The sequence below is a fragment of the Bombina bombina genome, chromosome 1, assembly GCF_027579735.1.
Source record: "Bombina bombina isolate aBomBom1 chromosome 1, aBomBom1.pri, whole genome shotgun sequence".
NCBI classification, from domain to species: Eukaryota; Metazoa; Chordata; class Amphibia; order Anura; family Bombinatoridae; genus Bombina; species Bombina bombina.
In genome coordinates, this window is record NC_069499.1 from 754,153,581 (window position 1) to 754,179,194 (window position 25,614).

Consider the following 25,614-nt stretch of genomic DNA (forward strand, 5'->3'; position numbering starts at 1 on the left):
TAATTAGGGCATATAAAGCATATATCAAATGATGAACTAAGTATATTTGATAATAGAAGTAAATTATAAACTTTCTTAAAACTGTATGCTCTATCTGAATCATGCAATAAATACTAGGGTTTTATATAACTTTAGGAAATAGTACAGACAAAGAGGAGTATTAGGTTGTATTATGAATAGCCTAAAAATAATAAGTAACTGCCAACTATTAAGCTGTCAGGGACCTAACCTGCTGGTTCGGCTGGTGTCTGTCTCTGGTCCACAAGGTTGTGCGGCTATGCAGGGTTCATTGGCTTGTGTTAAAGGGACAGTCAAGTCCAAAATAAACTTTCATGATTCAAATAGGGCATGTAATTTTAAACAACTTTCCAATTTACTGTAATCACCAATTTCGCTTTGCTCTCTTGCTATTCTTAGTTGAAAGCTAAACCTAGGTAGGCTCATATGCTAATTTCTTAGACCTTGAAGGCCGCCTTTAATCTGAATGCATTTTAACATTTTTTTACCACTAGAGGCCGTTAGTTCATGTGTGTCATATAGATAACATTGAGCTCATGCACGTGAAGATACCTAGGAGTAAGCACTGATTGGCTCAAAAGAACTGAAATAAGGGGGGGGGGGGGGAGTTTGCAGAGGCTTAGATACAAGGTAATCACAGAGGTTAAAAGTGTATTATTATAACTATGTTGGTTATGCAAAACTTTGGAATGGGTAATAAAGGGATTATCTATCTTTTTAAACAGCAAAAATTCTGATGTTGACTGTCCCTTTAAAATGATGGTAAATCCAAGCGTTAAACAAACACTAGGATTTACCATCACTAGAAATCAAGGGTAGTTTAAGTGGTCAGATCTAAAAAAAAGGGTGCTAAACTTACCTCGCCGTTGTACAGCGATAAACTCAGTGGCTCAGGCTGCCCACAGCACATCAATCTCTTTCAATGAGGTGATGTTTGCACCTCTGAACCAATAGCTGTGCATGTCAACTCACAGGTTTCTGTATGCATGCATGGCTATTGGTTCAGAGTTGCAAGCAGTGCCTCATTTGTAGAGGACCGATGTGCGTGGGGGGCGAAGCCGCTGAGTTTATCGCTATGCGATGGCACCCTTTTTTTTAGATCTGATCCCTTAAACTCCCCTTGATTTTTAGTGATGGTAAATCCTAGCGTTTGTTTAATGCTTGGATTTACCATCACTTTAAAGTGCTGTGCCCATATAGACATATTTTGATTTCGGCAATGGGGCAGGTGTTATTTTTTGCTCTCATATTCGCTATCTGAGGGTATATGCTTCTCGCCTTCCTGGTGGTCAGCATCATAGAATACTCTGCCTGTGCACTTATAAAGGCATATTGCACACTTGTTGCTGGTCTTGGTCTTTATAAGTAGCGTCAGTCCACTTTGTTTGGCCAGATTCCAGCAACTTAGTGTTTATCTTGTTCTTAGAAGATGTCTAAATTCCTGTAATGCTGAATTCTTTTAGTCCAATCTGGCCAAGGTAGCTCTGTTAGTGACGTTGCATGATGAATATATGCATGTGCATTAGCAAGTACTTACTCCTGGCTGCTACCCAGGTAGACCCCTGTGATAGGACTCACATAATGAGTCCCACAGGGGGTTTGCAAAAATTTAAAAGATTGCAAGACAATGGAAAATTAACACAGGAAGGTATTTGATAAAACAATTGTCATTTAACGTTCTTTCGTTTAAATGTTTTTATTTTTTTTGCATTTCATATAACTTTTTATATACCAGCACTACTAGAGCACTGATGCTCAGCAAACATAGGCCTAGATTTGGAGTTCGGCGGTAGAAGGGCTGTTAACGCTCCGCGGGCTTTTTTCTGGCCGCACCATAAATTTAACTCTGGTATCGAGAGTTCAAACAAATGCTGCGTTAGGCTCCAAAAAAGGAGCGTAGAGCATTTTTACCGCAAATGCAACTCTCGATACCAGAGTTGCTTACGGACGCGGCCAGCCTCAAAAACGTGCTCGTGCACGATTCTCCCATAGGAAACAATGGGGCTGTTTGAGCTGAAAAAAAACCTAACACCTGTAAAAAAGCAGCGTTCAGCTCCTAACGCAGCCCCATTATTTTCTATGGGGAAACACTTCCTACGTCTGCACCTAACACTCTAACATGAACCCCGAGTCTAAACACCCCTAACCTTACACTTATTAACCTCTAATCTGTCGCCCCCGCTATCGCTGACCCCTGCATATTTTTTTTAACCCCTAATCTGCCGCTCCGTAAACCGCCGCAACCTACGTTATCCCTATGTACCCCTAATCTGCTACCCTAACATCGCCGACCCCTATATTATATTTATTAACCCCTAATCTGCCCCCCACAACGTCGCCGCCAGCTACCTACACTTATTAACCCCTAATCTGCCGAGCGGACCGCACCGCTACTATAATAAAGTTATTAACCCCTAATCCGCCTCACTAACCCTATCATAAATAGTATTAACCCCTAATCTGCCCTCCCTAACATCGCCGACACCTAACTTCAATTATTAACCCCTAATCTGCCGACCGGAGCTCACCGCTATTCTAATAAATGTATTAACCCCTAAAGCTAAGTCTAACCCTAACACTAACACCCCCCTAACTTAAATATAATTTACATCTAACGAAATAAATTAACTCTTATTAAATAACTTATTCCTATTTAAAGCTAAATACTTACCTGTAAAATAAATGCTAATATAGCTACAATATAAATTATAATTATATTATAGCTATTTTAGGATTAATATTTATTTTACAGGCAACTTTGTAATTATTTTAACCAGGTACAATAGCTATTAAATAGTTAAGAACCATTTAATAGTTACCTAGTTAAAATAATAACAAATTTACCTGTAAAATAAATCCTAACCTAAGATATAATTAAACCTAACACTACCCTATCAATAAATTAATTAAATAAACTACCTACAATTACCTACAATTAACCTAACACTACACTATCAATAAATTAATTAAACACAATTCCTACAAATAAATACAATTAAATAAACTAGCTAAAGTACAAAAAATAAAAAAGAACTAAGTTACAAAAAATAAAAAAATATTTACAAACATAAGAAAAATATTACAACAATTTTAAACTAATTACACCTACTCTAAGCCCCCTAATAAAATAATAAAGCCCCCCAAAATAAAAAATTCCCTACCCTATTCTAAATTAAAAAAGTTACAAGCTCTTTTACCTTACCAGCCCTGAACAGGGCCCTTTGCGGGGCATGCCCCAAGAATTTCAGCTCTTTTGCCTGTAAAAAAAAAACATACCATACCCCCCCCCCAACATTACAACCCACCACCCACATACCCCTAATCTAACCCAAACCCCCCTTAAAGAAACCTAACACTAAGCCCCTGAAGATCTTCCTACCTTGTCTTCACCATCCAGGTATCACCGATCCGTCCTGGCTCCAACATCTTCATCCAACCCAAGCGGGGGTTGGCGATCCATCATCCGGTGGCTGAAGAGGTCCAGAAGAGGCTCCAAAGTCTTCCTCCTATCCGGCAAGAAGAGGACATCCGGACCGGCAAACATCTTCTCCAAGCGGCATCTTCGATCTTCTTCCATCCGGTGCGGAGCGGGTCCATCTTGAAGCAGGCGACGCGGATCCATCCTCTTCTTCCGTTGTCTCCCGACGAATGACGGTTCCTTTAAGGGACGTCATCCAAGATGGCGTCCCTCGAATTCCGATTGGCTGATAGGATTCTATCAGCCAATCGGAATTAAGGTAGGAATTTTCTGATTGGCTGATGGAATCAGCCAATCAGAATCAAGTTCAATCCGATTGGCTGATCCAATCAGCCAATCAGATTGAGCTCGCATTCTATTGGCTGTTCCGATCAGCCAATAGAATGCGAGCTCAATCTGATTGGCTGATTGGATCAGCCAATCGGATTGAACTTGATTCTGATTGGCTGATTCCATCAGCCAATCAGAAAATTCCTACCTTAATTCCGATTGGCTGATAGAATCCTATCAGCCAATCGGAATTCGAGGGACGCCATCTTGGATGACGTCCCTTAAAGGAACCGTCATTCGTCGGGAGACAACGGAAGAAGAGGATGGATCCACGTCGCCTGCTTCAAGATGGACCCGCTCCGCACCGGATGGAAGAAGATCGAAGATGCCGCTTGGAGAAGATGTTTGCCGGTCCGGATGTCCTCTTCTTGCCGGATAGGAGGAAGACTTTGGAGCCTCTTCTGGACCTCTTCAGCCACCGGATGATGGATCGCCAACCCCCGCTTGGGTTGGATGAAGATGTTGGAGCCAGGACGGATCGGTGATACCTGGATGGTGAAGACAAGGTAGGAAGATCTTCAGGGGCTTAGTGTTAGGTTTCTTTAAAGGGGGTTTGGGTTAGATTAGGGGTATGTGGGTGGTGGGTTGTAATGTTGGGGGGGGGGGTATGGTATGTTTTTTTTTTACAGGCAAAAGAGCTGAAATTCTTGGGGCATGCCCCGCAAAGGGCCCTGTTCAGGGCTGGTAAGGTAAAAGAGCTTGTAACTTTTTTAATTTAGAATAGGGTAGGGAATTTTTTATTTTGGGGGGCTTTGTTATTTTATTAGGGGGCTTAGAGTAGGTGTAATTAGTTTAAAATTGTTGTAATATTTTTCTTATGTTTGTAAATATTTTTTTATTTTTTGTAACTTAGTTCTTTTTTATTTTTTGTACTTTAGCTAGTTTATTTAATTGTATTTATTTGTAGGAATTGTGTTTAATTAATTTATTGATAGTGTAGTGTTAGGTTAATTGTAGGTAATTGTAGGTAGTTTATTTAATTAATTTATTGATAGGGTAGTGTTAGGTTTAATTATATCTTAGGTTAGGATTTATTTTACAGGTAAATTTGTTATTATTTTAACTAGGTAACTATTAAATGGTTCTTAACTATTTAATAGCTATTGTACCTGGTTAAAATAATTACAAAGTTGCCTGTAAAATAAATATTAATCCTAAAATAGCTATAATATAATTATAATTTATATTGTAGCTATATTAGCATTTATTTTACAGGTAAGTATTTAGCTTTAAATAGGAATCATTTATTTAATAAGAGTTAATTTATTTCGTTAGATGTAAATTATATTTAAGTTAGGGGGGTGTTAGTGTTAGGGTTAGACTTAGCTTTAGGGGTTAATCCATTTATTATAGTAGCGATGAGCTCCGGTCGGCAGATTAGGGGTTAATAATTGAAGGTAGGTGTCGGCGATGTTAGGGAGGGCAGATTAGGGGTTAATACTATTTATGATAGGGTTAGTGAGGCGGGTTAGGGGTTAATAACTTTATTATAGTAGCGGTGCAGTCCGCTCGGCAGATTAGGGGTTAATAAGTGTAGGCAGGTGTCGGCGACGTTGAGGGGGGCAGATTAGGGGTTAATAAATATAATATAGGGGTCGGCGGTGTTAGGGGCAGCAGATTAGGGGTACATAGGGATAACGTAGGTGGCGGCGCTTTGCGGTCAGAAGATTAGGGGTTAATTATTTTAAGTAGCTGGCGGCGACGTTGTGGGGGGCAGGTTAGGGGTTAATAAATGTAATACAGGGGTCGGCGGGGTTAGGGGAAGCAGATTAGGGGTACATAAGTATAACGTAGGTGGCGGTCGGCAGATTAGGGGTTAAAAAATTTAATCGAGTGGCGGCGATGTGGGGGGACCTCGGTTTAGGGGTACATAGGTAGTTTATGGGTGTTAGTGTACTTTAGGGTACAGTAGTTAAGAGCTTTATAAACCGGCGTTAGCCAGAAAGCTCTTAACTCCTGCTATTTTCAGGCGGCTGGAGTTTTGTCGTTAGAGCTCTACTGCTCACTTCAGAAACGACTCTAAATACCGGCGTTAGGAAGATCCCATTGAAAAGATAGGATACGCAAATGGCGTAGGGGGATCTGCGGTATGGAAAAGTCGTGGCTGAAAAGTGAGCGTTAGACCCTTTAATCACTGACTCCAAATACCAGCGGGCGGCCAAAACCAGCGTTAGGAGCCTCTAACGCTGGTTTTCACGGCTACCGCCGAACTCCAAATCTAGGCCATATATTCTAAACTTCAAGCAGTCTATAATCCTGTATGCATACGTTGGCAGATGGCTTTTATGTACACACTATGGGCATTTCTAATACTTGGTTATGTCTTTTGGGTTATGTAATGCCCCTGGCACATTTAAGCATTTATTAATTTTTCAGAGATCTCTTGGACACTTGCATGGTGCTGTACCTATATGATATTGTTGTATATTGTCGCTCGTTAGAAATTAACGAAAACACATGACTATGGTACTTTCCAGATTACAAGCATATCATTTGTATGCAAAACTTGAAAAATTTACTTTTGAAGTTGAAACAATTGATTTCCTGGGATCCATTCTTTCACCCACTGGTATACAAATAGATTCTAAAAATGGATCTCAGTGATTAAGGATTGGCCATAAAGAAGAACATTTTTAGCTTTGCCAATTTCTATTGGAAATGTATCAGAACATTTTCTCTTCAGATTATGCCACTCACAACTCTGACACACTCCAATAAACCATTTGTTTGGCAGGTCATCTAAAGCTGAAGCAACGTTTAACAAGCTCAAGCTTCTGATTACTCATGCTCCCATTCTGGCTCATCCAAACCCTTCACTGCTTTTTATTTTGGAGGTTGACGCCTCAGAACATGCTGTAGGAGCTGTGTTATCTCAATGACAACCTCCTCAGAATTCTTTACGTCCTATTGCCAACTTTTCTAGATGTCTGACTCCACATGAGGTAAATTATGAAATAGGGGATTGTGAGCTGTTGGCTATTAAATTTGCACTGGAAGAGTGGAGACACCTTTCAGAAGGGGAAGAACATTCTTTCACCATCCAAACAGATCATAACAACTTAGAATACCTTTGTACAGCTTGGCACCCAAGCCCCCTTCAAGCTTGCTGAGAATTGTTCTTTTCTAGATTCCAGTTTTATATTAGTTACCAGCCTGGATCTCGTAATGATAATAATTCACAGTAGACTGATATTTCTGAGTCTCCTTAATCAATTCTTCCATCACATTGTTTCCTAGCTACCCACTCATCTCTGTGGTTCAAATTCAACAATTATCTGAAGAATTAAGCTGTTCCACCTGTAGAATTCCATTGTGAAAAGGAAGATGGAATGTACTTTTTCAGGACAGATTATATGTACCTCCTCCTTTTTTTTGAATGGAGATATTATAAGTTGTTCATGATTCTCCACTGATTCTCCAGGTATATGTAAGACTACCCATCTTCTACAGCAGCATTTCTGGTGGCCCAGCTTAAGGAATAAAGTTACTAAATATGTTTCTTGCACCAGGGCTAAGATTCCAGTATCAAGTTCCTGTAGACTTCTTGTTTTTCTGCCTGTACCATCTAAATCTTGGGCTTCAGTAGCCATGGATTTCATTGTAGATTTTCGTCCTTCCTCTGGTCATAACACTATACTTGTAGTTATTGATTGTCTAACTTAAATGGAACATTTTATTCAATTTTCAGCTTTCATCAAGAAGGTAGTCAGACTTCATAGAGTACCACAAGGGATTATCTCAGACGTGAATTTACTTCACCTTTTTGGAAATAAATTTATCGTTTGTTGCATATTCAGACTTCTCTCACTACTGCATACCATTCTCAAAGTAACTGCAATATATAAAGGTAGACAGCACAACCCAAATTCAAATGTAGATTTAATAAAATACATAAAACACGCTAAAAATGCACTTACTAGACAATAAAAGTGTATCATATAAAAACACACTCAAGTCCCATCACTGGTAATAAGGGGTTTATCGAGAGTGTTTGCATACATCAAGTTTTTCGCTCGTATTACAAGTTGAAAGTAAATGCGATCGCTTGAGCGCAATTGAAGTTAATGTGCGTGGGGTTTGCGTGTCCTCAGAGCTCTGGTTAACTGTTTTGTGAAACAAAAACACATAAAAAATACATTACAACGTGTAGTTACACATGTTCTTTACATAGAAAATATGTTCTAAGTATTTAAAATTTATATATATATATATTATATATATATATTATATATATATATATATATATATACCTATAAAATTGGAATGTGAAATATACATATTTTCATGTTGGGTTAGCGCACTTGAGAATATGTGATTGGGTTGGCGTGCAAGTAGGGTTTTAGGTTTTTCCACTTTTTTTGTTCCATTGGGGGAATACGTTATCACACTTTTACACACATCAGGTTAGCGCGTGAGCGTAAACAGTTTACTTTCAACTCGACGCGCGCAAAAAGCTTACTTCCAAAATTCTGGAAGTGACTGAGGATGAGGACTGAGAGCATTTATCAAAAAAAATCACAGCAAGATATAAATGTACTTCAAATGTTTTAAGGTAAAATTAGTGGTGCCCTTAGTAACAATTATTGTTGTTTTTATAGTGTTTAACAAGTAGTTAGTTAGTAGGCATGAGCATTTATTGCTTTCGGGTAGCAAGAAAATGGCCCCTGCCAGCAGCATATGGCTCTTTTTGGAGCCATATTTCTTCTTGTGAAAGTGCAATCATTATAGAACACAATTCTTGGCTACAATTATTCCACTTTATTTATCTGGAAAATATTGCACTATATATTTCCTCTTTTTTGGTCTAGTTTTTTTTATTTTATGAACATCTTACAAAAATACAGGTTTATATATCATATTTATATTGCATATTTGTTATTCTGTGATTTATCACCACATTTTTGTCATGTCATTTAAGTTTAAATAAATAACATAAGGCAAAACACTTTTGTACTTTTATTCAGCAAAGTAACTTAGCTGAACGGATTACCTTATTCACTGCATATACAGTGTATGACCAATACTTTGGATGGTATCCCTTTAATACCCAAAAACTGCATCTCAACTGTCTCTTTTAACTAGAGTGCAGACATCTGGTGCACATATTAAACTGTTGAGAAACCATAATCTTGATAGGTAGAGAAGTACGTGTGACCCAGATGCGAAAATCTACTGCTCCTGATATTGCAGGAGGATTATCCTGTATTTATATCAAGCTGTTGCAGTTTCACTTGTCCATGCAGGCTTTGGAATCTAGAAAATCCTATTAAACATTTCTTTTAATGACTGATCCATTGATTCCAACAAGGGTGTGTTTTACTTGTTATGTTGTGTATAGCATATGGCAAATATACATTTTTTTTATAATTTATTTATCAAGCTACAACATATGCATTGCAACACAATGTTGTTTTTCAGATTAACGAATGGCAGATATAGTAAATTAGACAGTTCAAAAACGAAAGTGTGCCTTTCAAATATAACTTTGGGGCCGAATTACCAAGCTCCGAATGGAGCTTGATGCGTCTTGTTTCTAAAGACTGCTGCTCCATAACTTGTCAAATACGATCGGGTTGATTGACACCCCTTGCTAGCGACCGATTGGCTGCAAATCTGCAGGGGGCGGTATTGCACAATCAGTTCTGGTGAACTGCTTGTGCAATGATACGTTGCATCATGTCTGCTTGCACATTCATAAATATGCCCCTTTGTGTCCTTATAAAGGGACGTTAAACAGTAAATACATGCTAGAGATATTTAGATAATTTACAATTATATTACATTTTAAATATTGAAAATATAAGTGTAAAGGTATAGGGGACGATATCAAGTGTCGGACGGACATGATCCGCTGTAGACAGTGTATGCTGTCGGCATTTATCATTGCACAAGCATTTCATGTTAAATGCTTGTGCAATGCGGGCCACTGCACATTCACGGCCAATCGGATGCTACCAGGGGGTGTCAATCATCCCGAGTTAAGGACCGCTGCTTTTTAACTTTTGTTTCTGGCGAGCCTGAAGGCTTGCGCAGAAACTACTACATTCGCAGCATGGTAAATCGGCCCCTTAATTTCTATAAGGTACTTTATTTTCTATAAAGTGATGGGTGCCACCATGTTTGAACTAGTGTTCTCTTTATCTCTGTGCAAACAAGGCTGTGTGGAAACCTTTTCAAATAACCCTACGTTCATAGAACATATTCTGCTATATACAGAACATTGGAATGGGAAATATTTACAGTAAATACACAGTATAACAATTTATTATGAATATTGCATAAATATGCTTTTTCATGTTTTCATCTACTTGACTGCATAGGGCTCCAATGCATATATATATATATATATATATATATATATATATATATATATATATATATATATATATATATATATATATGTGTGTGTTTATATGTATTTATGTGTTTATATATGTCTGTAAATATATATATATATATATATATATTTATATATATTTATATATATATATACATATACATACATATAAATACATATGTACACGTATATAGAGATGTTTATGTATGTATCTCTATGTTAAAGCCCTTTGGCTGCCTTTTTTTTCTAACACCTGAGATCTCATATCTTTGAGCCTTTATAGATTTTGTGTGCAATTTTGTTAGAATAATTGTTATTAGATGCTATAATTATAAGTGTAACTGTACTATGTAGTGTATTTTTTATGTGTTTTTTGACACTTTAGTTTTGTGAAACAGTTAACCAGAGCTCTGAGGTAGGGATGGGCGAAAGTGTTTATATTTGAATTTGAATGTTAGATTGAATGTTATTGTAAAAATTCGATTTACATAATCGAATGTTGATAATAACAAATATTCTTAAAAATTCTAAAGTCAAATGCTATTTACAGTTTTCGAATGTCACTTTCGAATTAGAATGTTCATAATTAGATAATGGGGTCAATTTATCAAAGCGTCAATCTCGGGGCATTCGCCGGTGTCAATACGCTCGCCAGACATCACTGATGCGGATCTGAATACGATATCCTTATTTATCAAAAAAGCATTAAAAACATGCGCGTCAAGTACGGTGCAAAGAACATGCGGTTATTCAGGTTTTTCCCAACTTTATTTATACCATTGTATTACTGTCCATGAACAAGCACATTTCTCTAAAGCTAATCTTTTATTTTTCAACTGTTAATGTCCAAGAAATAGCTACATTTGTACCTCAGCAAACAATATCTCATAGAAAGTTAATTTTATATTTATTTGTTATACAAAGCAATCTGATATGATACTTTCACATAAATTAATGTGTATTTGTATTTCTAGAAGTCATTATATGCTTTTATCTCATGTTTTTTTTTTTATAAATGATTATTAATGCTAGAATTTGTACATATATCTTTGCACATACTTGTTTATATATATATATAGTATCTCACAAAAGTGAGCACACCCCTCACATTTTTGTAAATATTTTATTATATCTTTTCATGTGACAACACTGAAGAAATGACACTTTGCTACAATGTAAAGTAGTGAGTGTACCGCTTGTATAACAGTGTAAATTTGCTGTCTCCTCAAAATAACTCAACACGCAGCCATTAATGTCTAAACCATTGGCAACAAAAGTGAGTACACCCCTAAGTGGAAATGTTCAAATTGGGCCCAAAGTGTCAATATTTTGTGTGGCCACCATTATTTTCTAGCACTGCCTTAACCCTTTTAAGCATGGAGTTCACCAGAGCTTCACAGGTGGCCACTGGAGTCCTCTTCCACTCCTTGTCTAAAATATTACACTGTGTGACCTAATGTCAGCATCAATGTTTATCTTTAATTCTAATTTCACATATAGATACTTTCAAAGTATAATACACAATGTAACAAATGGCACTTACAAGTTCTGATGAGTGATCAATGACACAAGTATTGAGCATTTTGATTCATTAGTGATAGTTTAAAATGTATATTTGAATCAGATTGGCTGATGTCATAATTCATGTGATTATGCATATTCCAATCAAACGTGGTTGAAAAATTCACTAGTGTGTGGGTTGTTTAGGAGTTTGCTTCATAATTGGTGCGAAAAGTGTTGCATCAAAATTGGTGCGAAGTGGAGAGTGTGACTTCTATTACATGGCTTAAACATGGTGCACATAGATTTTTCACAAAAAATAAAAAGGAAGTTAGCTATATTATGTTGTGTATTAATTTCATTTTTATCTCTATATCTATTAGTGCGACAAAATTGGGGCAAAACTTTTCAAAAAATGTGTAGAAATAATATTGTCCCCTTGCTTTGTAATGAGAAACATATTTGTAGCATAATCCATAAGTAGTAATGTATTTTTCATTTTTATTCCTATATCTACTAGTGCACCAAATGTGGAACAATAATATTGTTTGATTTAGAAAGGGTATACAATTTTAATAGAGTTTCCAATTTACTTTTATTATGTGATATACTTAATTTTCTTGCAGCATCGAACATAAGCTTTCTGTGTTTTCAGACTCCCATTGAGTTCTATGGCATCCGCGACCTCAAGGGTGGCTTTCAGGTTAGGAAATGTCCAGAAGAAGACCCAAATGCTAGGGCGAACTTAAACAACACCGTTGCACTCTGAGTTTAATCCAGGACGTGACCCCACGACAACCTCTAAAAAACAATATACTCACAATATGGAGCAGAGTTAGCCTGAGTCCAAAGTCATTCAAGATATCAGCCAAATAGACTTCTGAGTAAGGAACTGGTTTCAGGAAATGTCTTCCACAGAATCAGGAGAGCAGGGATAGTCCACTTATACTCAGACAGAGGAAGGGTAAAACAAGAAACAGTTAATAATGCAGGAGTAGGTAACTTGTTATCAGGCAGTTTGAGGTTTAACACTGTGTAGTCAGTCCTTGCAAAGTTTGGCAACAGGTTATCAGGCAGTTTGAAGGTTAATACTGAATAGTCAGTACTTGCAGAGTTAGACAACAGGATATCAGGTAGTTTGAGGGTTAACACTGTGTAGTCAGTCCTTGCAGAGTTTAGCAACAGGTTATCAGGCAGTTTGAGGGTTAATACTGAATAGTCAGTACTTGCAGAGTTAGACAACAGGATATCAGGTAGTTTGAAGGTTAACACAGATTAATCAGTACTTGCAGAGATTGGCAACAGGTTATCATGCAGTTTGAGAGTTTACACTGAATAAACAGTACTTGCAGAGTTTGGCAACAGGATATCAAGCAGTTTGAAGGTTTACACTGAATAAACAGTACTAGCAGAGTTTGGAAACAGGTTAACATGCAGTTTGAGAGTTTCACAGAATAAACAGTACTTGCAGTGTTTGGCAACAGGATATCAAGCAGTTTGAAGGTTTACACTGAATAAACAGTACTTGCATAGTTTGGCAACAGGTTATCAGGAAGTTTGAGGGTTAACCCAGCATAGTGTCAGGGTTTTGTTAGGACTTAGTACTGTTCCTTTAAGTCTTGATTACTCTACCCCTATTTAAGGCTCCTCCTCACTCTAATCTATGCTTGGTAATTTGTTGCACTTGTTCACCTCAAGAGCCTGTGAAGACACCTAGCCTATCCCTGCTGCTCTGCTCGGATCCTTGTTTCCCTTACTCACTAGGTTGTGAGTTCTCCTGTCAAAAGACCCTGTTCGTTCATCTACGTATTTGGGGAAATACCTTCTCTACCCTCCTTGAAAGATTGAAGCTGTTTCTTTTTGCCGGTTCCTCTGCTGATCCGTTCAGCGTGTGACGTCAGACCCGGCATCCGGCCCTGCAGATTCAGCGTGTGCTCCTCTATCATCGCAAGCTGTGTTTCCCTGTCGCAGCACCATAACTAACTCTGCTAAACTTACCTGGTATTTCTCCGGATCCTGGTCTGTATCTGTTACTTATTTACTATCAGAATTATACTTGCCTGTGTACTTGTACTACGGACTGCCATATACACATACTAAATACTACCTACAGGTGATATTCAGACTTCCTCCTAAGAGTCATGCTTATAGCGCTTAAGGCAAATATTTTCAGTATTGATTTCTGTGTCACTCTCCAGCTCAATTCATCTACTGCCAAACTGTTTAGTTGTGTATCACCTAATTGAGATATAAACCTCTCCTCATTGTTTGATCTGTATCATATTAAGCACTATATTCATACGCTACCTAGGTTTACCTAGTATTCATATACATCACAAACCAGAGCATTGTGACATTCATCCTGCAACATATATATCTATATCATGGGTGATTGCGGGTGTGTATGTATATTGTATATATTTTATTCTGTATGAGATGTGTGTATGAAATTCCTTATGCCAAAGGATTTAATACACTTCAACTGCAAACTACCTTTGCCTATTCTGTGTACACTGCTTACATAACTTCTAAGTTGCGTGAAGGCTCCGTATCTCTCTGTATCCCTACAGAAGAGACCCTCAGTATGATGAGCATAACAGAATTCTAATAAGTTAAGTCTTACAGAATTCGAGGTATGGTGTGAGGCTGAGTGGTCCTGCTAGAATAAGGATACTAGTTCACCCATTCAAAGTTTATATCATTGCAGTGTTTCACATCTTGACATATTTCCTCACATATCTTGACATAATCCTGACACATAGTCAGTCTTTGCAGAGTTTGGCAACAGAAAATCAGCAGTTAGAGAGTTTCCACAGCGAAGTCCTCACAGGAGCCACAAAGAGGAACAAACAAACAAGCACTAAAGAAACAGGAAGCTCCGAATAAAAAGCCTGGTAGTGACATCATCAGGAAGGGGCGGCTCGGACTACCTGCCAATCAAGCACACAGAGAGGACCGCCAGAGCTTCCCAGCGGCTGAGCGTGACAGTGCCCCCTCCTCAAGGACCCCTCCGGGGGACCCGACCGGGCCTGGCAGGGTATTTCTTGTAAAATGACTTGACAAGAGCTGGAGCATGAACACGAGAGGCTGGTTTCCAAGATCGTTCAGAGTTAGGATAACCCTTCCAATGGACCAGGTAGTACAGCCGATTGCCCCGTAGCTTGGAATCCAAAATCTGGCTGACTTCAAACTCAGAAGTTCCCTCTATGGAAAGTGGAGGAGGTGGTTTACTCTTGATAGAGTACCGGTTGTAGATGACTGACTTGAGTAAGGAGACATGAAACACTGGATGGATCTTGAGAGTCTTGGGTAAAGCCAGGCGGTATGCAGAAGAACAAACTTTGGAAATAATTCGAAAAGGTCCAATGTACTTAGGACCCAACTTAGTACAAGGTTGTTTTAGACGTATGAATCTGGTTGTTAAAAATACTCTGTCTCCAGTACGAAGTAAAGGAGCTTTACACCTTCTGCGATCAGCATATCTCTTGTGTCTTAAGGAAGAGGAAATTAGATTTTGACGAATGAGTTGCCAGTGGTTACTGAGATTTTTCACAATACGATCTGCTCCAGGGACTTCAGTAAAACTGGTAATCATAGGAAAGGTTCTAGGTTCAAAACCATAAGCTGCCTTAAAGGGAGAGGTCTGTAATGAGGCGTTATAGCGTGAGTTGTGAGCTAATTCCGCCAAAGGCAATAACTGAGACCAGTTGGAGTGGTGATGGTCTACATAATGTCTAAGAAAAGATTCCAAGGCTTGATTTACATGCTCAGTCTGTCCGTTGGATTGAGGATGATGTGCAGTAGAAAGAGATATGTTGATTCCGAAGTGCTTACAAAAAGACCTCCAAAACTTGGAAACAAATTGAACTCTGTGATCTGAGACTATGTCAGTGGGAAAACCATGTAAACAAGACATATGTAGAACAAAGAGTTCAGAAAGTCTTTGAGCTGAAGGCAAGCCTGGAAGAGGTATAAAGTGAGCAGACTTGGAGAACCGATCCACCACTACCCAAATGGTCATATTTCCAGCAGAAACAGGAAGATCTGTAACGAAGTCCATGGATAAGTAAGACCAAGGGTAATGAGGAATAGGAAGAAGGTGTAATAGACCAAACGGTCGATGAGAAGATTGTTTGTTAGAAGCACAAGAACTACAAGCAGCAATATAATCCTTAACATCCCTCCTCATAGTGCACCACCAAACATGCTGCTTCAGTTTCCACAAAGTATTGGTTACTCCAGGATGACCTGCTGAAATGTTGTCGTGAGCCCAACGTAGAAGCTTAAGACATAATCCTTTGGGTACATGCAGGATACCAGAAGGTAGTTTGCAAGAAGATGGTACCTGGACTTGAGCAGCATGTAAAGCCTGTACTGGAAAAAAGGATACTTGAGCCAAAACTTTGACTGGACGTAGTATCGGTTCAGAATCCTAAGGAGAAGGCTCAGAAGATTGGAACTGCCTAGATAAAGCATCTGCCTTGGAATTTTTTGAACCAGGAACTTAGGAAAGTACAAAATTAAACCTGGAGAAGAACAAGGCCCACCGAGCCTGACGAGGATTGAGACGAGTAGCTGTATGGAGGTATGAAAGATTCTTATGATCTGTCAGAATGAGAAAAGGTTGACTGGTACCCTCTAACCAATGCCTCCATTCATCCAAAGCTAATTTTATAGGCAAGAGCTCCTTGTTGCCCACATCATAATTTAACTCGGCAGGATTGAATTTTTTCGAAAAGAACGCCACAGGATGTATCTTGCTGGTAGTCGGATCATGTTGGGAGAGAACAGCTCCAGCTGCTATAGAAGAAGCGTCAACCTCCAAAATAAACTGGAGATCAGTAATTGGATGACTGAGAAGAGGTGCAGAAGAAAATGCTGATTTTAGTGTTTCAAAAGCCTGTACTGCCGAAGTGGACCAGTTCTTACAATTTTGCCCTTTCTTAGTAAGAGAAGTGAGTGGAGACATGATGTCAGCAAAGTTCTTAATACACTTTCTATAGTAATTGGCAAAGCCAAGAAACCTCTGCAGGGATTTGAGAGTAGTTGGTCTGGGCCAGTCCTTGATAGCCAAAAGTTTAGAAGGATCCATCTCAAAACCTGGGAATGGAACTCTGATGAAAAGAGCATTTCTCCAATTTAGCGAACAGGGAATTGTCTCGTAACCTCTGAAGTACCAGTCTTACATGATGTACATGTTCCTGTAATGTTTTGGAATAGATCAGAATGTCATAGAGATAAATGATAACAAATTGATTTAGATCATCTATGAAGATTTTGTTAACAAAGTGCTGAAATACTGCTAGTGCATTGCACTATCTGAATGGCATTACTAGATACTCGTAGTGACCAAATCTAGTGTTAAATGCTGTCTTCCATTCGTCTCCTTTACGGATTCTGACCAAATTGTAGGCCCCACAGAGATCTAACTTGGAAAAAATAGAAGCACCTTGAAGACGATCAAATAACTCAGGAATGAGCGGCAGAGGATAGCTGTTTTTGACAGTAATCTGATTCAAGGCTCGATAATCGATACAGGGACGGAGACCTCTATATTTTTTCCCAATGAAGAAAAAACCCGCACCCACAGGTGATGAGGAAGGACAAATAAATCCTCTGTCTAATGGAAACGAGTTTGAGCAATGGCACTACACTCAGACACACTCCCCAGTATTTCTATAGTGGTCAATAATGTTTCGTTAATATGAAATCAATCTATGCTGTTAGAGGAAGGGGTGCTACCGCACAACAATAGCATACAAACAAGAAGTGGAGGTGATAGAGTCACTTCCACGAAAGAATGCGGTTTTAGCACTCACTATCTTAACCTCATGTGCGGCGTTTACTTCCAGAGTATAAAACTTAACTTTTATTAGTTTAGCTAAAATAATTGGAGAAGGGGGAAAAAGAAGGGGGAAACATAAACAATTAAAAACCTAGGATAAAGTAGTCTTGTATAGATTGTGTTATGTGCAATAATCTATGTAAATAGGCCTTTGGGGTATGATAGCCCAGATAATTATATTACAGTATAATCTATACAGAAATCTCTGCGGTACACCGGTTCAATTAAATAAGACTGAGTTGATGTAGTGTAGATTATTATAACGATACCCAGTAGAGAATTGCTTAAGCTCAGCTTGGTAGCACGGATGTCTTGTACAAAAAGAAATCAGTTAAATACTGATACAATATGTTTATGTATAAATATTGTTGTCATCCATCCTCTGAGACTTTAATTTATTTGAAATGATCTCTTACATATAGGATAATCTACACATAAAATGCTGGATTTATATTGGTTGTCTAGTGTAGGAAACGATAAATGTATTAGAGTACAGGGCTACTGATATTCTCTAGGATATCTGAGATAAGATAGTTGCTAGTATTATTCTTCAGTTGTTTATTATTGTATCAATATAAGTCACTTAACAAAGGCTGTATTGTTGCTACTGCTATCTTTCCTTGCACTCTCTTTTATGTTTACTTATCATAGGGTTAATGTCAAGTAAATTGGTTTGTATGCATTATAGTATCCCAATACCTCTTATGTAATTGCGTTTGACCCTCTGGTCTAAGGTGATTTTGTATTGAGAATAAGCTAGGATATAGTGTAATCAAGCTATTATTCTTTCACGTTTACATATATCTTACTCAATTCTATTTCATAATAGCTAAGTGTATATTGGAGAAGCCCTAGCTATTCTGTATTTTCACGTCAACTAGTGATGTGATATTAAACATAAAAGGTAACTTTATTTTTGTGAAGCAGGGATTTAGTTACTATTCCTGTGCAAATCCCAATACACTGTTAAATAGTGTTATTGGTTATTGGTATGATTAAATCAGAATATTGTGGTGTAATAGTACCACTACACAGTGTGAAATATATAGGTCTTGTTTTGTGCGTCAGTTGTGATTTCTGAACTTCATTAAAGTTTTAACAGTACTGCTTACAATGTTGTGCAGCACCTGAAGTGATTGTTATAGTGAGTTATACTTTACTGAGTTCGAATTCCCTGAGCATAGATAGTATCACTTTAATGCATTCACAGTTAACATTTCAGATGTGAAATTCTGTTCCCCAAATGAACCGTAATGTGGTTAATTTTAATTTATTTAGGCAGCAATCGTGTGCCTGCAGGGAGCTCGCTATATGTAACTCGATACTCTGTTACTATTTGCCCTTTAGTACACTTATGTAATATAATAGGTCTTATTGTAACTATAGTTTTATTGTACACAAAATAGTATCACGCTACCAGCATGTAGTTTGTTATGTTGGTCTGTTATTGTGAGTCTATCTCTTAATTATTTGTCTGAATTAGCAGTTATCTGTGCTGTTACTGGTTATGTTTGTAGTCTAAATTAGCCCAGTTACCCATATAGATACCCCATATCAGCTTTAGCCATATTGTAACCATTAGTCGTCAATTTGTTACTGATAAGCTAATACAGAATAGCTAGGGCTTCTCCAATATACACTTAGCTATTATGAAATAGAATTGAGTAAGATATATGTAAACGTGAAAGAATAATAGCTTGATTACACTATATCCTAGCTTATTCTCAATACAAAATCACCTTAGACCAGAGGGTCAAACGCAATTACATAAGAGGTATTGGGATACTATAATGCATACAAACCAATTTACTTGACATTAACCCTATGATAAGTAAACATAAAAGAGAGTGCAAGGAAAGATAGCAGTAGCAACAATACAGCCTTTGTTAAGTGACTTATATTGATACAATAATAAACAACTGAAGAATAATACTAGCAACTATCTTATCTCAGATATCCTAGAGAATATCAGTAGCCCTGTACTCTAATACATTTATCGTTTCCTACACTAGACAACCAGCATTTTATGTGTAGATTATCCTATATGTAAGAGATCATTTCAAATAAATTAAAGTCTCAGAGGATGGATGACAACAATATTTATACATAAACATATTGTATCAGTATTTAACTGATTTCTTTTTGTACAAGACATCCGTGCTACCAAGCTGAGCTTAAGCAATTCTCTACTGGGTATCGTTATAATAATCTACACTACATCAACTCAGTCTTATTTAATTGAACCGGTGTACCGCAGAGATTTCTGTATAGATTATACTGTAATATAATTATCTGGGCTATCATACCCCAAAGGCCTATTTACATAGATTATTGCACATAACACAATCTATACAAGACTACTTTATCCTAGGTTTTTAATTGTTTATGTTTCCCCCTTCTTTTTCCCCCTTCTCCAATTATTTTAGCTAAACTAATAAAAGTTAAGTTTTATACTCTGGAAGTAAACGCCGCACATGAGGTTAAGACAGTGAGTGCTAAAACCGCATTCTTTCGTGGAAGTGACTCTATCACCTCCACTTCTTGTTTGTAAATCCTCTGTCTAAGTTGACCTTTATGTATTCCTCAAGAGAGACATTTTCTTGACGAAAGAGGGGATAGGTCCTTCCCTTAGGTAGAGGAGCCCCTGAAAACAATTCAATAGGACAGTCAAATATCCGGTGTGGAGGTAACGTCTCAGCCTCCTTTTTAGAAAACACATCACAAAAGGCATGATAGTAAATAGGCAATGAATCAGGAACTTCCACCATAGCTATGACAGGACAAGATGGTTTTGAGGGATTTTGCAGGCAATGTTTGAAGCAGGTAGTTCCCCAGGAAATAATTTCTCCTTTAGACCATGAGAAGACTGGATCATGAAGCTGCAACCAAGGTAACCCCAGAATCAACGGTATGTGGGGAGAAGTGATGACGTCAAAACAAATAATTTCAGAATGGAGTATGCCCACAGACAAAAGAAGAGGAATGGTAGAATTTTGTATGATACCAGAACCTAGAGGCTGTCCACTAACAGTGGTTACCTTAATTAACTGTTTCTTGGTTTGAAGAGGAATCCTGAGAGAGACAGCAAAGTTTGAATCAATGAAAACTCCAGCAACTCCAGAGTCAATGAGGGCTTGAGCTCGAAACTTGGTGTTTCCAAAAGTTATAGTTACAGGAACAAAAAATTTAGAATTGAGGGAAGACATGGGATTCTGGCTTAACTCTGTCCCTCTATCAAAAGTTAAGCCTTGGCTTTTACTGGCCGGATAGGACAGTCCTTCAGTAAATGGTACCACAATACAGACATAATCCAAGAGTACGCCTTCTATGGCGTTCAGCTTCTGATAATTTAATAGTTCCTACTTCCATGGGTTCCACAGACTCAGGAGATTGGGAATTATTATTAGACAGACTTGAGGTTCGAATAGGAGGATGAAAAGAAGATTTAACAAAGGATCTCCTATTCCTATCTCTCTCCTGAAGACGTTCAGAATGCCGGGCATCAAGAGTAATACACAAATTGATAAGACCCTCCAATGAATCGGGGGTTCCCGAAATACAAGTTCATCCTTAAATCGTTTGCAAAGTCCCTTGCGAAAGGCTGCTCATAAGGCTCCATGGTTCCAATTAGTTTCTGCGGCTAAAGTCCTGAATTCAATAGTATATTGAGCTACCGAAAGGGATCCCTGTCTCAGATCCAACAATCCTGCTTCTGCAGCTGCAGACCTCCCAGGCTTGTCAAAAACAGAAGAAAAAATGGACACAAATAATTCCACATCCTGTAGTAAAGGATCATTCTTCTCTAAAAGAGGAGACACCCAGGCTAGAGCCTTACTCTTCATGAGGGATATAATAAAGGTGATTTTGGAAGTAGAATTGAAAAAAATTTGAGGATTGTTTCTGAAGTGTAAACGACATTGATTAAGGAATTCACTGCATTCTTCAGGATTACCTTCATATTTATCTGGAAGTGGGATTTGTGGTATATACTGTCCAACAGGTTGAGGTGGGTTAAAGACAGCATTGGAGCTAGTAGCAGCTGCAGCAGGAGTCGCCGTAGCTTGAGAAAGCGAGGAGAGGTTATGTAGCAGAGCAGTAATCTGGTCAAGCTTGGAATCCAAAGATTGAAAATGAGCAGAATGATTTCCTAGAAGTTGCCATTGTAGAGCCACAGCCCTGGATAACTCATCAGGGTCCATATTATGGCCCTTTTATACTGTCAGGTTAGGAAATGTCCAGAAGAAGACCCAAATGCTAGGGCGAACTTAAACAACACACTTGCACTCTGAGTTTTATCCAGGACGTGACCCCACGACAACCTCTAAAAAACAATGTACTCACAATATGGAACAGAGTTAGCCTGAGTCCAAAGAAATTCAAGATATCAGTCAAATAGACTTCTGAGTAAGGAACTGGTTTAAGGAAATGTCTTCCACAGAATCAGGAGAGCAGGGATAGTCCACTTATACTCAGACAGAGGAAGGGTAAAACAAGAAACAGTTAATAATGCAGGAGTAGGTAACTTGTTATCAGGCAGTTTGAGGGTTAACACTGTGTAGTCAGTCCTTGCAGAGTTTGGCAACAGGTTATCAGGCAGTTTGAAGGTTAATACTGAATAGTCAGTACTTGCAGAGTTAGACAACAGGATATCAGGTAGTTTGAGGGTTAACACTGTGTAGTCAGTCCTTGCAGAGTTTGGCAACATGTTATCAGGCAGTTTGAGGGTTAATACTGAATAGTCAGTACTTGCAGAGTTAGACAACAGGATATCAGGTAGTTTGAAGGTTAACACAGATTAATCAGTACTTTCAGAGATTGGCAACAGGTTATCATGCAGTTTGAGAGTTTACACTCAATAAACAGTACTTGCAGAGTTTGGCAACAGGTTAACATGCAGTTTGAGAGTTTCACAGAATAAACAGTACTTGCAGTGTTTGGGATTTGGCAACATGATATCAAGCAGTTTGAAGGTTTACACTGAATAAACAACACTTGCATAGTTTGGCAACAGGGTAACATACAGTTTGAGAGATTCACAGAATAAACAGTACTTGTAGTGTTTGGCAACAGGTTATCAGGACGTTTGAGGGTTAACCCAGCATAGTCAGTCTTTGCAAAGTTTGGCAACAGAAAATCAGCAGTTAGAGAGTTTCCACAGCGAAGTCCTCACAGGAGCCACAAAGAGGAACAAACAAATGGGCACTGAAGAAACAGGAAGCCCAGAATAAAAAGCCTGGTAGTGACATCATCAGGAAGGGGCGGCTCAGACTACCTGCCAATCAAGCACACAGAGAGGACCACCGGAGCTTCCCAGCGGCCGAGCGTGACAGTGGCAGATTGAAAACTAGGTACGCTGTGTCGGAATAGACGCAAGCGTACCTGTTAAATGTTTGATAAATTGGGAAAAGTGTCAAATAGAGTCGAATGTGAATTTGAAACATCTGTAATGACGCAAGCATCGGTCTGCATCGGACTGAGATCGCGGGATCGTATTTTACGTCACAAATTTAAACATTTGCCGAACTTGCCACTTTGATAACTACCACGGATCAATCTCGCGACAAATACGACGCGGAACTCAAGCATATTATCATTTGACGCTTTGATAAATTGACCCCTAAATGGCAACATTCAATTTAACAAATACTATTCAGAAGTTCAAAAGTTCATGTGGTAGGGAATTTAGTGAATTGATACATAATAGATATATCAATTCAAATGTTTTTTTTTCCCGAATATTGCATAATTCGAATATTACATTTACAGAAAGCATTATAAATACTATTACAAATATATTAATTCAAATTTTTATTAAATTATTAGAAAAATTAGAATCAAATATTACCTTTAAAGAAAGCATTAGAAATACTATTATATTAAACAAATGTTAGAATGTTGCACAAACATTTGAAATTTGAAACGAATGAACAAATGTGTTAAAATTTGTTTTATTTTTCGAATGTTGCGAAACATTTGCCCATCCCTACTCTGAGTACGCGGTAATCATTCTAGCATAAATCGCGATTGCACTCAAGTGATCGCCTTTACTTTCAACTCATAATACCAGTGGTAAACATGACAAGTGCAAACACCTGGGATCAACCCCTTATCACTCGCGCACAAACGTTAGCGCTCCACTTTTAATCTGGCCCATAAAGATTTAGAGCTACAATAAAAGTATATGAAACAAATGTATAATATAATAAAAAGTACTTCACTCAAATGTATAAATATTAAAAGTAAAAAATGTTTCTCATTAAAATAAATATTCAAAAAGTGTTTTAAAGGTACATAGTACAACATGAGTTTTGTAGTGCACCCTATAGAATTCTATTAGGTGAGAGATTTAGCACGGTCGCACTATCTGACCTCCAGATGTTAACATGCCTGAGATTCTTGCTCGGTTGATAACATTTTAATTTCAACTTGTAAAATGAAGAACAAGAGCTCGATTGATTTAACTTTAGCAGTTTTACTGATCAATGGTGCTAATATTTTTGTGCTGCACTTGTAATCTAGGCCAGAACATGCAGTTCTAAACAACTTTCCAATGTACTTTTTATCTAATTTGCTTTGTTCTCTTGGTATCCTTGTTGAAAAGCATACCTACGCGGTCTCAAGAGGAAGAATGCATTACTGGGAGCTAGCTGTTGATTGGTGGCTGCACATATATGCTTCTCTTAATTGGCTCACTCAATGGGCTTCATTTACCAAGCAGCGACAGCTGCTTCTGAGCCCAGGTGTTTCAGGATCACCTGAGACAATAGTTATGTAGCAGTGGTCTTAAGACTGCTGATACTAAACCTGACTGCCACCTAAAAGGTTGCGGATTGAAATCATCCAAATCTGATCTGATCGGGATGATTGTCAATCCCTGCTAGTGGCCAATTGGGTTCCAGCGAGCAGGGGGTGGCATTGCACATGCATTACTTGTGCAATGCTTGTGCAGTGTATTCAGCTAGCTCTCAATAATGCATTGCTGCTTCTACAACAAAAAATACTAACGGCTAGATTTAGAGTTCTGTGGCCAAAGGGGTGCGTTAGCTACGCACGTATTTTTCCCCCTCACCTTTTAAATAACGCTGGTATTTAGAGTTCTCTGAAGGGCTGCGTTAGGCAACAAAAAGGGAGCGTAGAGCATAATTTACCGCCACTTCAACTCTAAATACCAGCGGTGCTTACGGACGCGGCCAGCTTCAAAAACGTGCTTGTGCACGATTCCCCCATAGGAAACAATGGGGCAGTTTGAGCTGAAACACCTGCAAAAAAGCAGCGTTCAGCTCCTAATGCAGCCCCATTGTTTCCTATGGGGAAACACTTCCTAAGTCTGCACCTAACACCCTAACATGAACCCCGAGTCTAAACACCCCTAACCTTACACTTATTAACCCCTAATCTGCCGCTCCCACTATCGCTGACCCCTGCATATTATTTTTAACCCCTAATCTGCCGCTCTGTACACCGCCTCAACCTATGTTATCCCTATGTACCCCTAATTTGCTGCCTCTAACACCGCCGACCCCTATATTATATTTATTAACCCCTAATCTGCCGCCCCCAACGTCGCCGCCACCTACCTACAATTATTAACCCCTAATCTGCGACCAGACCTCACCGCTACTCTAATAAATGTATTAACCCTAAAGCTAAGTCTAACCCTAACACCCCCCTAAATTAAATATAATTTTAATCTAACGAAATAAAATAAATCTTATTAAATAAATTATTCCTATTTAAAGCTAAATACTTACCTGTAAAATAAACCCTAATATAGCTACAATATAACTAATAATTATATTCTAGCTATTTTAGGATTTATATTTATTTTACAGGCAACTTTGTATTTATTTTAACCAGGTATAATAGCTATTAAATAGTTAATAACTATTTAATAGTTACCTAGTTAAAATAATTACAAAATTACCTGTAAAATAAATCTTAACCTAAGTTACAATTAAACCTAACACTACACTATCAATAAATAAATTATTTTACAGGTAAGTATTTAGCTTTAAATAGGAATAATTTATTTAATAAGATTTATTTTATTTCGTTAGATTAAAATTATATTTAATTTAGGGGGGTGTTAGGGTTAGGTTTAGACTT